The following is an 11,187-nucleotide window of genomic DNA, read 5'->3' as shown; positions in this document are numbered from 1 at the left end:
TATTTATTTATTTTTTTGATACGCGGGCCTTTCACTGTTGTGGCCTCTCCCGTTGCGGAGCACAGGCTCCGGACGCGCAGGCTCAGCGGCCATGGCTCACGGGCCCAGCCGCTCTGCGGCACGTGGGATCTTCCCGGATCGGGGCACGAACCCGTGTCCCCTGCATCGACAGGCGGACTCTCAACCAACCATTGCGCCACCAGGGAAGCCCTAGGCTTCTTTTTTCTTAATAGTTTAGGATTACAATTTGGGGAGATATCATTTATTTAACAAGTTCCTTATAGATTGTCTCCTTGCTCTAATCCCCAGGATAGGTTTGGATAAATTTGTCTCTGCCCTCTACACCCCTCCCCACCTTCCTCATTTAGTAATGGCAGGACCAGAAGGGCAAGCCAATGCCCAAACCACCTAAATTGTTCCAAACCTTTGGGAGACAGCAAGTGTCCACCATTTCTCCAGTCTAGCTTCTTGATTTCTAGGGTTTCCTTCCAAACAGAAACAGGTGAATAGACTATGAGAGACATTTATAACCACATGCTTTATTCCTTTACACTGACTGACAAAAACAGTGGGGAAAACACAGGTGTATGGTACCAGAAAGCTCTCCCAAGCACAGGCTCAGGTTAATCCTGTAAATACATAAACATTTCCCTCCCCTCCATGACTTCATTCTTTCTTTATAGCACAGACACCTCCCAAAATCATCCCCTGACTTTCTTCCAAGGAATGCTTACTAGGCCAAGATCCCTAATGACTATTTACTTTATTTGCACATAGGTTTTCTCGTTATGGTATAATTACCGTAAAATGATGATCCCACAGCCAAGGTAAACCAGAACCTGATAATGGACCATGAAACTTTAGCTAATAGTTCTGTTTCCTCTCCTCGTTTTGCTTTCCACTCTCTAAGGCTGCTGCCTCTTGTGTTCTGGCTGACCTTCAATTTCTCTCGAAATTACTGGATTCATTCCTTCACTACCAGCTAAAATTGAGGCCTTTCTCTTCCTCTTAGCCAGAAAATTACAGACCAATTCACTCAACAAAGTACAGATAAAGCAGATAGTCATTCCAGAGAGAGAGAATGCAATATGATGTGACTGAAGAATCAACAAGTTGCTTGAAGCTACTGGATGTAGCACAGCATGAAGCGTCAGGGCTATAAGGAGGTGTGATAGGTTAGGTAGACCGGAATTGTACTGTAAAGAAAGGAGAAAGCCATGCTAATCGGTTTAGGCTCTATTATCTCTGTGATGGAGAGCGACTGAATAATTTTAAAGAAAGTACTAACCTGGCTGTAGAGATTGAGGAGACAGTGAAGGGAGGACAACCAGGTAGGCAGTTATTGAAACCGTAACCAAGAAGTGATGATGACAAACTACAGGAGTAGCAGTTGGAATGGAAAGAAAAGAAAAGGTAGAATGGACGTATCAGATTAGGAGTGGTTGGGGAGAACAGTGGACCAGTGCAACTCCGGGAGTGGGTGAAATGGAGAGACTATATTTTGTTGGGGAAGATATTAGAGGTTAAGATGCCAGTGGGAAATCCAGGAGGAGTAACCCTGGAGCTCAAAAGAGAGGTGAGGATTGGAAATAAGCATTTCGTCATCACCGTTCTATAGATGGTAGCTATCACCTTGGGGTTCAATGAGACGGTCTATGCAAGGAAAGAGAATAGAGTGAGAAGTGAACACCCAGGGTGGAATCTTGGCAATCATGATGGAGAGAAAGGAAATCAGCCAGTGAAGGAGACTGGGAAGCAGAAACCAGTGGTAAGAGGAAAACCACAAGACAGGCTGGTGTGAGAAAGATGTGCCTTTTATTTTTTTATTTTATTTCATTTATTTCTGAAAGATGTGTCTTCTAAAACAGAGTTTCAAAAGCCAAAGGTTTTTGCAAAAATACTGAACGCCTCATAGAGTTCATACAAACTTATGGACGTATAGCAAATAAATGCTTCTTGTCTGACTTTTCTATCTGTATGAATAACAAACCAAATAATTTTTACTTCTGTAAAATAACCCAATGAACTTACCCTTTTTTTCAAATTCTTTATATACCCTTACCTTTGATATTGTTAAATAGCCAATATGTGTTTGTCATCAATATGTAAATACCATTGTTGTCCCACCCTCATCTCATTTAGCACTATTTCGCTACAGAATTATTTACTGGACCATGACCATGTGCTAAACCCTGTCCAGTTCCTGTGGGGCCAGAGATAACCAGTCTCTGCCTCCAGGCCCACGTAGTTTGCATTCTTGTCATCTTAAACTAAACAACTGGAAGTCACTAGGAGACTGACAGAAATTGCTGGACCAGAGGGCGGCTCGGGAAAGCTGTGCAGGTGAAGGGCAGGGAAAACAACCACAGACCAACAAGTCTTCCTTTTTTGGCATGCAGGATCCTAGTTCCCCGACCAGGGATTGAACCTGTGCCCCTGCAGTAGAAGCTCAGAGTCTTAATCACTGGACCACCAGGGAAGTCCCCAGACCAGCAAGTCTTGACTGGTGCTTCCCCACTCCTTCCCTTGACATTTCCTGGGCTCAGTTACATAGTCGAAGGATGGAGGGAGGTAGGGGTGAAGGGAGGGAGAAGACAAGATAAAACAAGTTTGGCAAAATGGTGATCATCGGTGAATCTAGGTGAAGGCATAGTGGTTTTACTGTTATTACTGTCAACTTTTTGGTCGGTTAAAAATTTTTTTAATAAAAAGTCGCGGGGAAACATATACACACACACTCTTTAAGACTGTACAGGCAAGGTAAAATTACACAAAAATACAAGCAAAGGAATGATGATTCAGGATAGCAGTTACCCGAGGCTGGGGGTGATTGTGGAATGATATGGTACAAAAAGGATCACACACATGTAAGCTATTGTTAAGGTCCCAGTTTTGATGCTGGGTTATGGTTTCGTGGGTGCTTATTATATTATTTCTATAAACTAATAATTGTATGAATAAAGGGGGTCAAAAATGCACCAATGATGAAAGTGTGTCACAAACCATTAATTCACTTCTGTGTTCTTAAGGCACCACCAGCCTACACCCACAAAAACAGTGAAAATAACCAGATATCCTGAGTGGAAAATTCTAGTACTGAGAGAAAAGCTGGACCAACAGCTATTTGAGAATGAGTTCTGAATTTTTTCATCTCTTTCGTCTGAAGCGGATCATGTGGTGTTCCAAGAATAATGAACAACTATTTTAAATACTCTACTATTAACCTATGATTCAACCTTGTTTAATCATATTCTTATTTAAAGAAAATGATACACTTCTACTGTTCTTTAAGTGACACTAGTGAGAATGAAATTGTCCTTAAGAGATGTAGTATAAGGGATAAACGTATCATTCCTATTTACCAAAATTAGTGTTAATAACATTTCCAATAATTTATCATCTTAGAGGGTCATATTTATTTGATCACACGTAAGTGGAAGATTGCATGGTAGTGGAGAAGCTGGGCTTTGGAGTCAGAAAATCCTGGGTTCAAGGCTCCATTCTACCTCTTGTCAGCTGACACTGGACAAATTATTTACCCTCTCTAGATCTTAGTTTCCTCCTTTGCAGCTGAATCTGCACCAATAGGACTGTTGCATTTTTAAAGATAGACCATGTAAAGTTCTTAGCGCAATTCATAGCGTAAGTCTAAATGTTCTAAAAGGTAGCTATTATCATTGTACCAAAACATTTAAACTGATTTATTTTATCTATTTTACTATGCACACACATACATATATTAATACATGTTTGCATTATTTCCTGCTTACTAACAAAGATACACTGTTTATTATCTGGAACTTAAATAACAATACAAATAAGTCCGTGGAGCTCTGAAAATAGGGGAAATGTAAAAACTTATCTCCTTAACACTCTCTTCGTTCCTCATAAGATGATCTCTAAGGCTCCACAGCTTTATCTTTTTTATCTTATAAATCTTTTACATTTTAACATTTTTTTATCTTATAAATTCTATGATTATTGCCTTTGCAAGTGTTTAGAAGGCATTGAAATGAAGGTGAGTTTATTTGTAGTTTGGGAGTTTTATCATGTTTTTACCGATGGAAGAGGGTGGTCAACACAGACATTTTCATGACTGAACAAGTTTACGGAAGCATCTACTCCTACACTAGGACATGCCTATTTGATATTTAGTAACACACAGTACTGCTGCAATACCGACTCATTTCATTTGAAGTTACTGTTTGCTCTGCTGGCTTCTTTGCATTCCTTTTCTTAAGCTGCTGGGGAAGGTATTTATAAATCTTCTCAAATAGTATATTTTACTCCAGAGATATATTGATTGTAGACATATTCATTCTAGATGTCTCAATTTAGTTTCTTCCTTTCCTCCGTACCTTCCTTCCTTTTTTTTTTTTTTAAACAAGGTGAGGTCATTGAAGAGAGTTATTGTGATGAGAAGTTTAATATATAGTGATATTTGCACCGTGCAGCCTTGAAAAATGTAAGTTAAATGACAAAATCTTGAAATTGTAAGTAAAATGTTAGTGGCAGTACATTCCCTTTTAGTGTGTGGTCATTGTAAAAACACCATAAAACTAGTTGGATGGAAATGTGTTTAAATGACCACACATCCCATCACACTAAGAGAACAATTCTGTGTCTTTTTCATTCTACAATAAATTCATACTTTTATAAACTTGCAATCATAACGTATGTGTTTGGGTGTGTGGTAATTGCTTAAGGGGGGGAATATCATAATTTGCTTATTTAACTATTTGCCTATTAGACTTCTAGGTTGGCTCTAAATTTTTGTTATTATGGAAAATGTTGTAATAAGCTTTTTCAAATATATGACTTTTATTCATTTAAAAAGTTTTACTTATGATAAAATAATGTTGGAGGAAATACTAAGTTTACCAAAAAAAAAGAGTATGGGTATTATAGCTCTTCAGTGCTATATTAGTTTCCAAAAGGATGTGTGTATGTGTATAAAATATAGCAATATATACAACATAGCAATATATATTTTAAGACATTATCTATAAATGAGTATATTAAAAATATGCTTCTTCCAACTTCAATTATCTAAGAGAACACACCAGAATTAACTTGTACCAAGTTTTCTTTTCTTCTTCTTTTCTCCTCTTCTTTCTTCTTCCTCTTCTTCTCCTTTTCCTTCTTTTTCCTTTACTATAATCAATAAAAGACTTGGATGAAATATTTTTGGTTCCGTTTTTTTTAAAAATAAGTTTCTTTTCAAGGTCATAATGAGATATTGGTTGTTGTGAAGAGGCTAACTAAATACCAACTGGTTTTCTGGTCTTCCTAACCCAGCTATATCACCTTCTAAAAATTGGGTACCTTGAATTTACTAACTTATCTAGAGCTACAACCTACTAAATGTACTTGTCATATATTTCTTAGCCACGGAATGACTGAATTAAGCTTACAACCATTACAAAATATAGACAAGAAGAAAAACACTTGGCTGGTAACAGGTGGAGATGGAAACAGCTTCATCTACTTTACCGATTTGTCTCTACTACCCTCTAGTGGAACCATAGTCATAATATCCTTACAGCATTGCTTCCAGATTACACACACACACACACACACACACACACACACACACACAAACACACACACACAGATTTATAAATTTCAGCTTTACAGAGTTGGTCCCAGCCTTAGATATGATGAACTCCTGGAACGAGTTATAAGTTTTAACGTCAGTTTAAATGTCAGTTTAGTTTAGTTTAGTTTTTTGGGGTTTTTTTTGCGGTACGCGGGCCTCTCACTGTTGTGGCCTCTCCCGTTGCGGAGCACAGGCTCCGGACGCTCAGGCTCAGCGGCCATGGCTCACGGGCCCAGCCGCTCCGCGGCATGTGGGATCTTCCCGGACCGGGGCACGAACCCGTGTCCCCCGCATCGGCAGGCGGACTCTCAACCACTGCACCACCAGGGAAGCCCTAATGTCAGTTTTAACTGACATTCTTGCTCCTCTCTCTTCCCACACTAATCCTTTGTGAAAAATACTGCCAGATTAGTCTGTTTAAAGGGGAAATCCTATCACTCCCCTGCTCAAATGAATGAAAAAACCTTCAGTCCTTCCTTCCCTTTGAGCTCTTTGAAGTGCTGCTGGTAAACTTCCCCACAGTGACTTCCAAAAGTCTTCACAAAATGACTCCAACTCTCCTTTCCCCTCTCCTATCCCTTTACCTCCTGTCACACCCCACCTTCCAGCCAAATCTCACTGCTGCGTGTTCTCCACGCCTGCCCTGTGATTTTCCTTTCTGCCTCCCTTGCCACCCGTGCAGTCATCTCCACCCCACCAACCTTCCTTCTTTCATTTCTATTTGCCAGAATTGTGCTCATATTTCAAGACTTTTTCCAAATGTGCTTTTATTCAGCATCATCAAGCTCCCTTCACCAATTTCACGTAAGCCGGGTACCTCTGACACTATGCCGTCTATTGCATATGCTGTTCCCTTTGCCTGGATGTCCTCCGCAGGCTCCTCCCCTTCAGTTCCCATGTAAACTGACATCAGCTTTCCTCCCCAACCCAATGCAAGGGTCATGTCATTTAATGAAGCCTGATCTGCCTCCCCAGTTTTGTTTTCTCCCGTCTCTCCTGTGACCCCGTAGCAATTTACTCAAGTCTCTGTTCCAGTATCTACCACCAGAGCTAATTTTGTGAGAGACGGTGATCAATACAATCAAGGAAAATCCTATGTGTGAAGTCCTTACTGTGGGCGAGGCGTTGATCTAACTAGACGTTTCATGGATTACCTCATTTCACGCTCAAAACGACACAACTGGGTACTATTACTCTCATCATTTGAGTAAATGAGGCACAGAGAATTGAAGTGACTTGCCCAAAGCCACAGAGAAGTTAAGGGAAGCAGTCAGGATTTAAAAGGATTTGAGCCCAGGTGACCTTTGGACCCTGAGCTTTATTTTTTAATAGAAGTATAGTTAATTTACAAAGTTGTGTTAGTTGCAGATGTACAGCAAAGTGATTCAGTTATACATATACATATCTTTTATTTTTTAGATTCTTTTCCATTATAGATTATTACAAGATATTTAGCGTAGTTCCCTATGCTATACGGTAGGTCCTTGTTGCTTACCTATTTTGTATATAGTAGTGAGTGTACGTAAAGCTCCAGCTTCCCATTTATTTCCCCACCACCACCCCTGCTATCCCTGTTGGTAACCATAAGTTTGTTTTCTAGGTCTGTGAGTCTACTTCTGTCTTGTAAATAAGTTCATTTGTATCTTTTTTTAGATTACACCAGTGAGTGATATCATATGATAGTTGTCTTTCTCTGACTTAGTTCACTTAGTATGATAATCTCTAGGTGCACCCATGTTGCTGCAAATGGCAGTATTTCATTCTCCTTTTATGACTGAGTGATGTTCCATTGTATATATATTCCACATCTTCCCCAGCCATTCATCTATCGGTGGACATTTAGGTTGCTTCCGTGTCTTGCCTATTGTGAATAGTGCTGCTACGGACATTGGGACCCTGAGCTTTTAACTGTGATGGTACAGCCATTCCAGAAGGGCTCTTGGTCAGGACAGTGTCTCTTGAATGGCTTTCCTCCTACTCTTCATTTTGGATGTTTGGTTTGGGATTGGCTGTGGAAGAAATCGAAACATTCCTGGGGTAGGAAAAAGGTTTTGTTCTGTCTTGTTGAATAAAAGGCTCTACTTTTCCTCTTTGAAATGTTTTCATTTTGTGTGTTTCCCCATCTGGAGTCTGAAGTTCGGGGGCTTGCATTTGATTCTTGTTTGTATATGCCCATTACTTAAGCTAGTGCTTGGGGCACAATAAGGCCTCCATAAAGTTGTCAAATGTTATTGAAACAGTGGATATCTTTCTCTTTTTGCCTTGTTCGAATGTAAATCACTTTACCTTGTATTCCCTCAGTACTCAGTCGCAAGGAAAGTATTTAATTAATTAGCATAAAAGAAGTATCATCATTTGGTGCATTTTTCTTATCTCGGCCCCTCCTGTCAAGCTCAATAAGAACAGATATCTAATCCATCTTTGTATCTTTAGTAGCCACCGAATAATTCCAGACAAACAGAAGAAACTCAAATATTTGGTGAGTGGAGCCGATAGAGTTTAATTTGCTGTTGTACTTCACTCTCACATCAGGTAGAAACTGATGCAGGAGCAGGAGCCAGACGGCTGATGTCCTTGGGGAGGCCCTCGGGCGCTACAAGGCTCTGAAGTGCCTGTCTTGTTTTTTAAAGATAGAGTAAATTATGTTTCCGTATCATTTTAGCAGTAAGAAAGGGTAACTGTAACTTCGCTCTTTGGAATCCGTCAATGATAGTAAGCATGTCACATGAAGCAGATCACCATGGATCTCATGAAGCTTACATATCAGGATCCTGTCTTTGCACAGGCCCCTTCCAGGGCTCTGAGAGAGGTGTTCACATGGTCATGTCTTTGTAAAATGTATGAAATAAGATATCTTGAACACAGTTTGTTAAGGCTGCTGTTTCTTTCCACTTCAACTTCCAGTCAGTCACACGTCTCCACCTGTCCAGTGACACTGGCACGACCATGAACACTGTTGAGATTCAGCTCAGGAGATGTTGAATTAAGGATATATTGAGGGCTTCCCTGGTGGCGCGGTGGTTGAGAGTCCGCCTGCCGATGCAGGGGACGCGGGTTCGTGCCCCGGTCCGGGAAGATCCCACATGCCGCGGAGCGGCTGGGCCCGTGAGCCATGGCCGCTGAGCCTGCGCGTCCGGAGCCTGTGCTCCACAACGGGAGAGGTCACAACAGTGAGAGGCCCGCGTACCGCAGAAAAACAAAAACAAAAACAAACAAACAAAAAAAAGATATATTGAGTTTAGGATGAGTGGTATCTCACACTTCCAAGTTACTCCCAGCAGTCCTAATATAAGAAAAGCTTCTGGGACAACCCCTTCCATCCATTCTGCTCACCCTCCAGGCATCTCGAAATGAAGATATAGGGCAAGAGATGTTATCTGAACTGGAAATAAGTGGGTAGTGGGTAACAGGGGAAAAGCTAATCTGTGGAAAATTCTTCCAATTATCAGATGTGTAAAGTTATATCTACATATCCCATCAGTGCAAAGAGAAAACCTTACCAAAGGAAAACCTTATTATCCTCAGCTCTGTTTCACTCTTTTATTTTCTTAAAGACTTAAGAATGATGTTCAAGAGCAGAAATCTCTCTTAAGGATATAGTGGAAGCAATGAAAGAGTTTTCGATACTGTAGTATCTCGTTGCCTCCTCTAAAATGAACTTTTCTTGTATTAGGAACACGCTCGTTAACACAGCATGAACAATTATAAATGCATCAGACAGTTTTTGGGATCTGGAATATTTAGAATCCTGTAAATTAGAATCTTCCACAGTTGCTGTGTTTGTAGTGCATAAACTCAGAGTATTAGTACAAACAGCTCATATGTGAAAGAAACTTGATTTAAAAAACCCCCCAAAACAAAAAACAATGCCGTTGAAAAATGGGCAGAGGACCTGAATAGACATCTTTCCAAAGAAGACCTACAGATGGCCAACAGGCACATGAAAAGATGCTCAACATTACTAACCATCAGGGAAATGCAAATCAAAACCACAGTGAGATATCAGAATGAATATTATCAAAATGACAACAAATAACACGTCTTGGTGAGGACCTGGAGAGAAGTGAACCCTCCTGCACGGTTGATAGGAATGTAAATTGGGGCAGTTACTAAGGAAAACATTTATGGAGGGTCCTCAAAAAATTAAAAGTAGAACTGCCATATGGTCCAGCAATTCCACCTCTGGGTAAGTTTCCAAAGAAAACAAAAACACGAATTCGAAAACATATATGCACCCCTATGTTCATGCAGCATTATTCAAAATAGGCAAGATATGGAAGTAACCTAAGTGCCCATCTTGAAATGAGTGGATAAAGAAGATGCGGTATATGTGTACAATGGGATATTAGCCATAAAAAATAAAATCTTGCCATTTGCGACAACATGGATGGACCTACAGGGTATTATGCTAAGTGAAATAAGTCAGACAGAGAAAGAAAAACACTATACAATTTCAGTTGTATGTATCTTAAAAACAAATGAACAAATATAACAAAGCAGAAAGAGTCATAAATACAGAGAACAAGCAGGTGATTGCCAGAGGGGAGAGAGGTAGGAGGATGAGTGAAATAGGTGAGGGAAATTTTTAAAAATTAAAAATTAAAAAAAATAAAGTACCAAAATGTTAGCAGTGATCCCTCTGTCTGTCTTCTGTTGAGTAAATGAGGGTGGAGGCACGGAGATTGTATGTGACACACTTTTCTTTTTTTTTTTTGAATTTAATTTTTTTTTTTATACAGCAGGTTCTTACTAGTTTACCATTTTATCCACATCAGTGTATACATGTCAATCCCAATCTCCCAATTCATCCCACCACCACCCGTCCCCCGCCACTTTCCCCCCTTGGTGTCCGTACATTTGTTCTCTGCATCTGTGTCTCAATTTCTGCCCTACAAACTGGTTCATCTGTACCGTTTTTCTAGGTTCCACATGTATGCGTTAATATACGATATTTGTTTTTATATTTCTGACTTACTTCACTCTGTATGCTATGTGACACACTTTTTTTTATGGAATTGTTTGAAACATTTATTAAAAAAACCCATTATTTTGTTATCAGAGAAATGTCTGAGGAACAGCCATGAGAGTTCAGTGTTTTCAGTTGTGATTAAAAGGTCTTGAAACTATGTGTCTTGCTTTTTTCCACTGTTTTACTTTCTGAATTAATGTAAAAGAACAGTCTTTTCCTTTTGGATATGTTTATTTTAGAAACTTCTATGAATTTTATCCAGTAGCAAAAGAAGCCTTGGCAAGATTCATTCATGCATGCGTTCCTTCATACATTCATCCATTTACTCTTTCATTCATTTTTGGACTAAGGTGACTAGCTTTTGAGTTTTGAACCATACACTCACATGGTTCAAAATTCAAAAGCTAACAAAGCCTCCCTCCCACCTCTGTGCCCCAGGCACTATTCCACTCCACACAAGCGCATTGTTATTAGTTTGTTGCATCTCCTTCCAGGGTATTTTAGGTATTTAAAAGTACGTTTCTCAAACTTTTTTATCTGAAAAAATACTTGTCTTAGCTCAGGCTGCCATAACAAAAGACCATAGGTCAGGTGGGGTAAACAGATATTTATTTCACAC

The sequence above is a fragment of the Globicephala melas genome, chromosome 16, assembly GCF_963455315.2.
Source record: "Globicephala melas chromosome 16, mGloMel1.2, whole genome shotgun sequence".
Classification (NCBI taxonomy): domain Eukaryota; kingdom Metazoa; phylum Chordata; class Mammalia; order Artiodactyla; family Delphinidae; genus Globicephala; species Globicephala melas.
The sequence above is the reverse complement of the archived record's forward strand: the minus strand, read 5'-3'. Positions refer to the sequence as shown.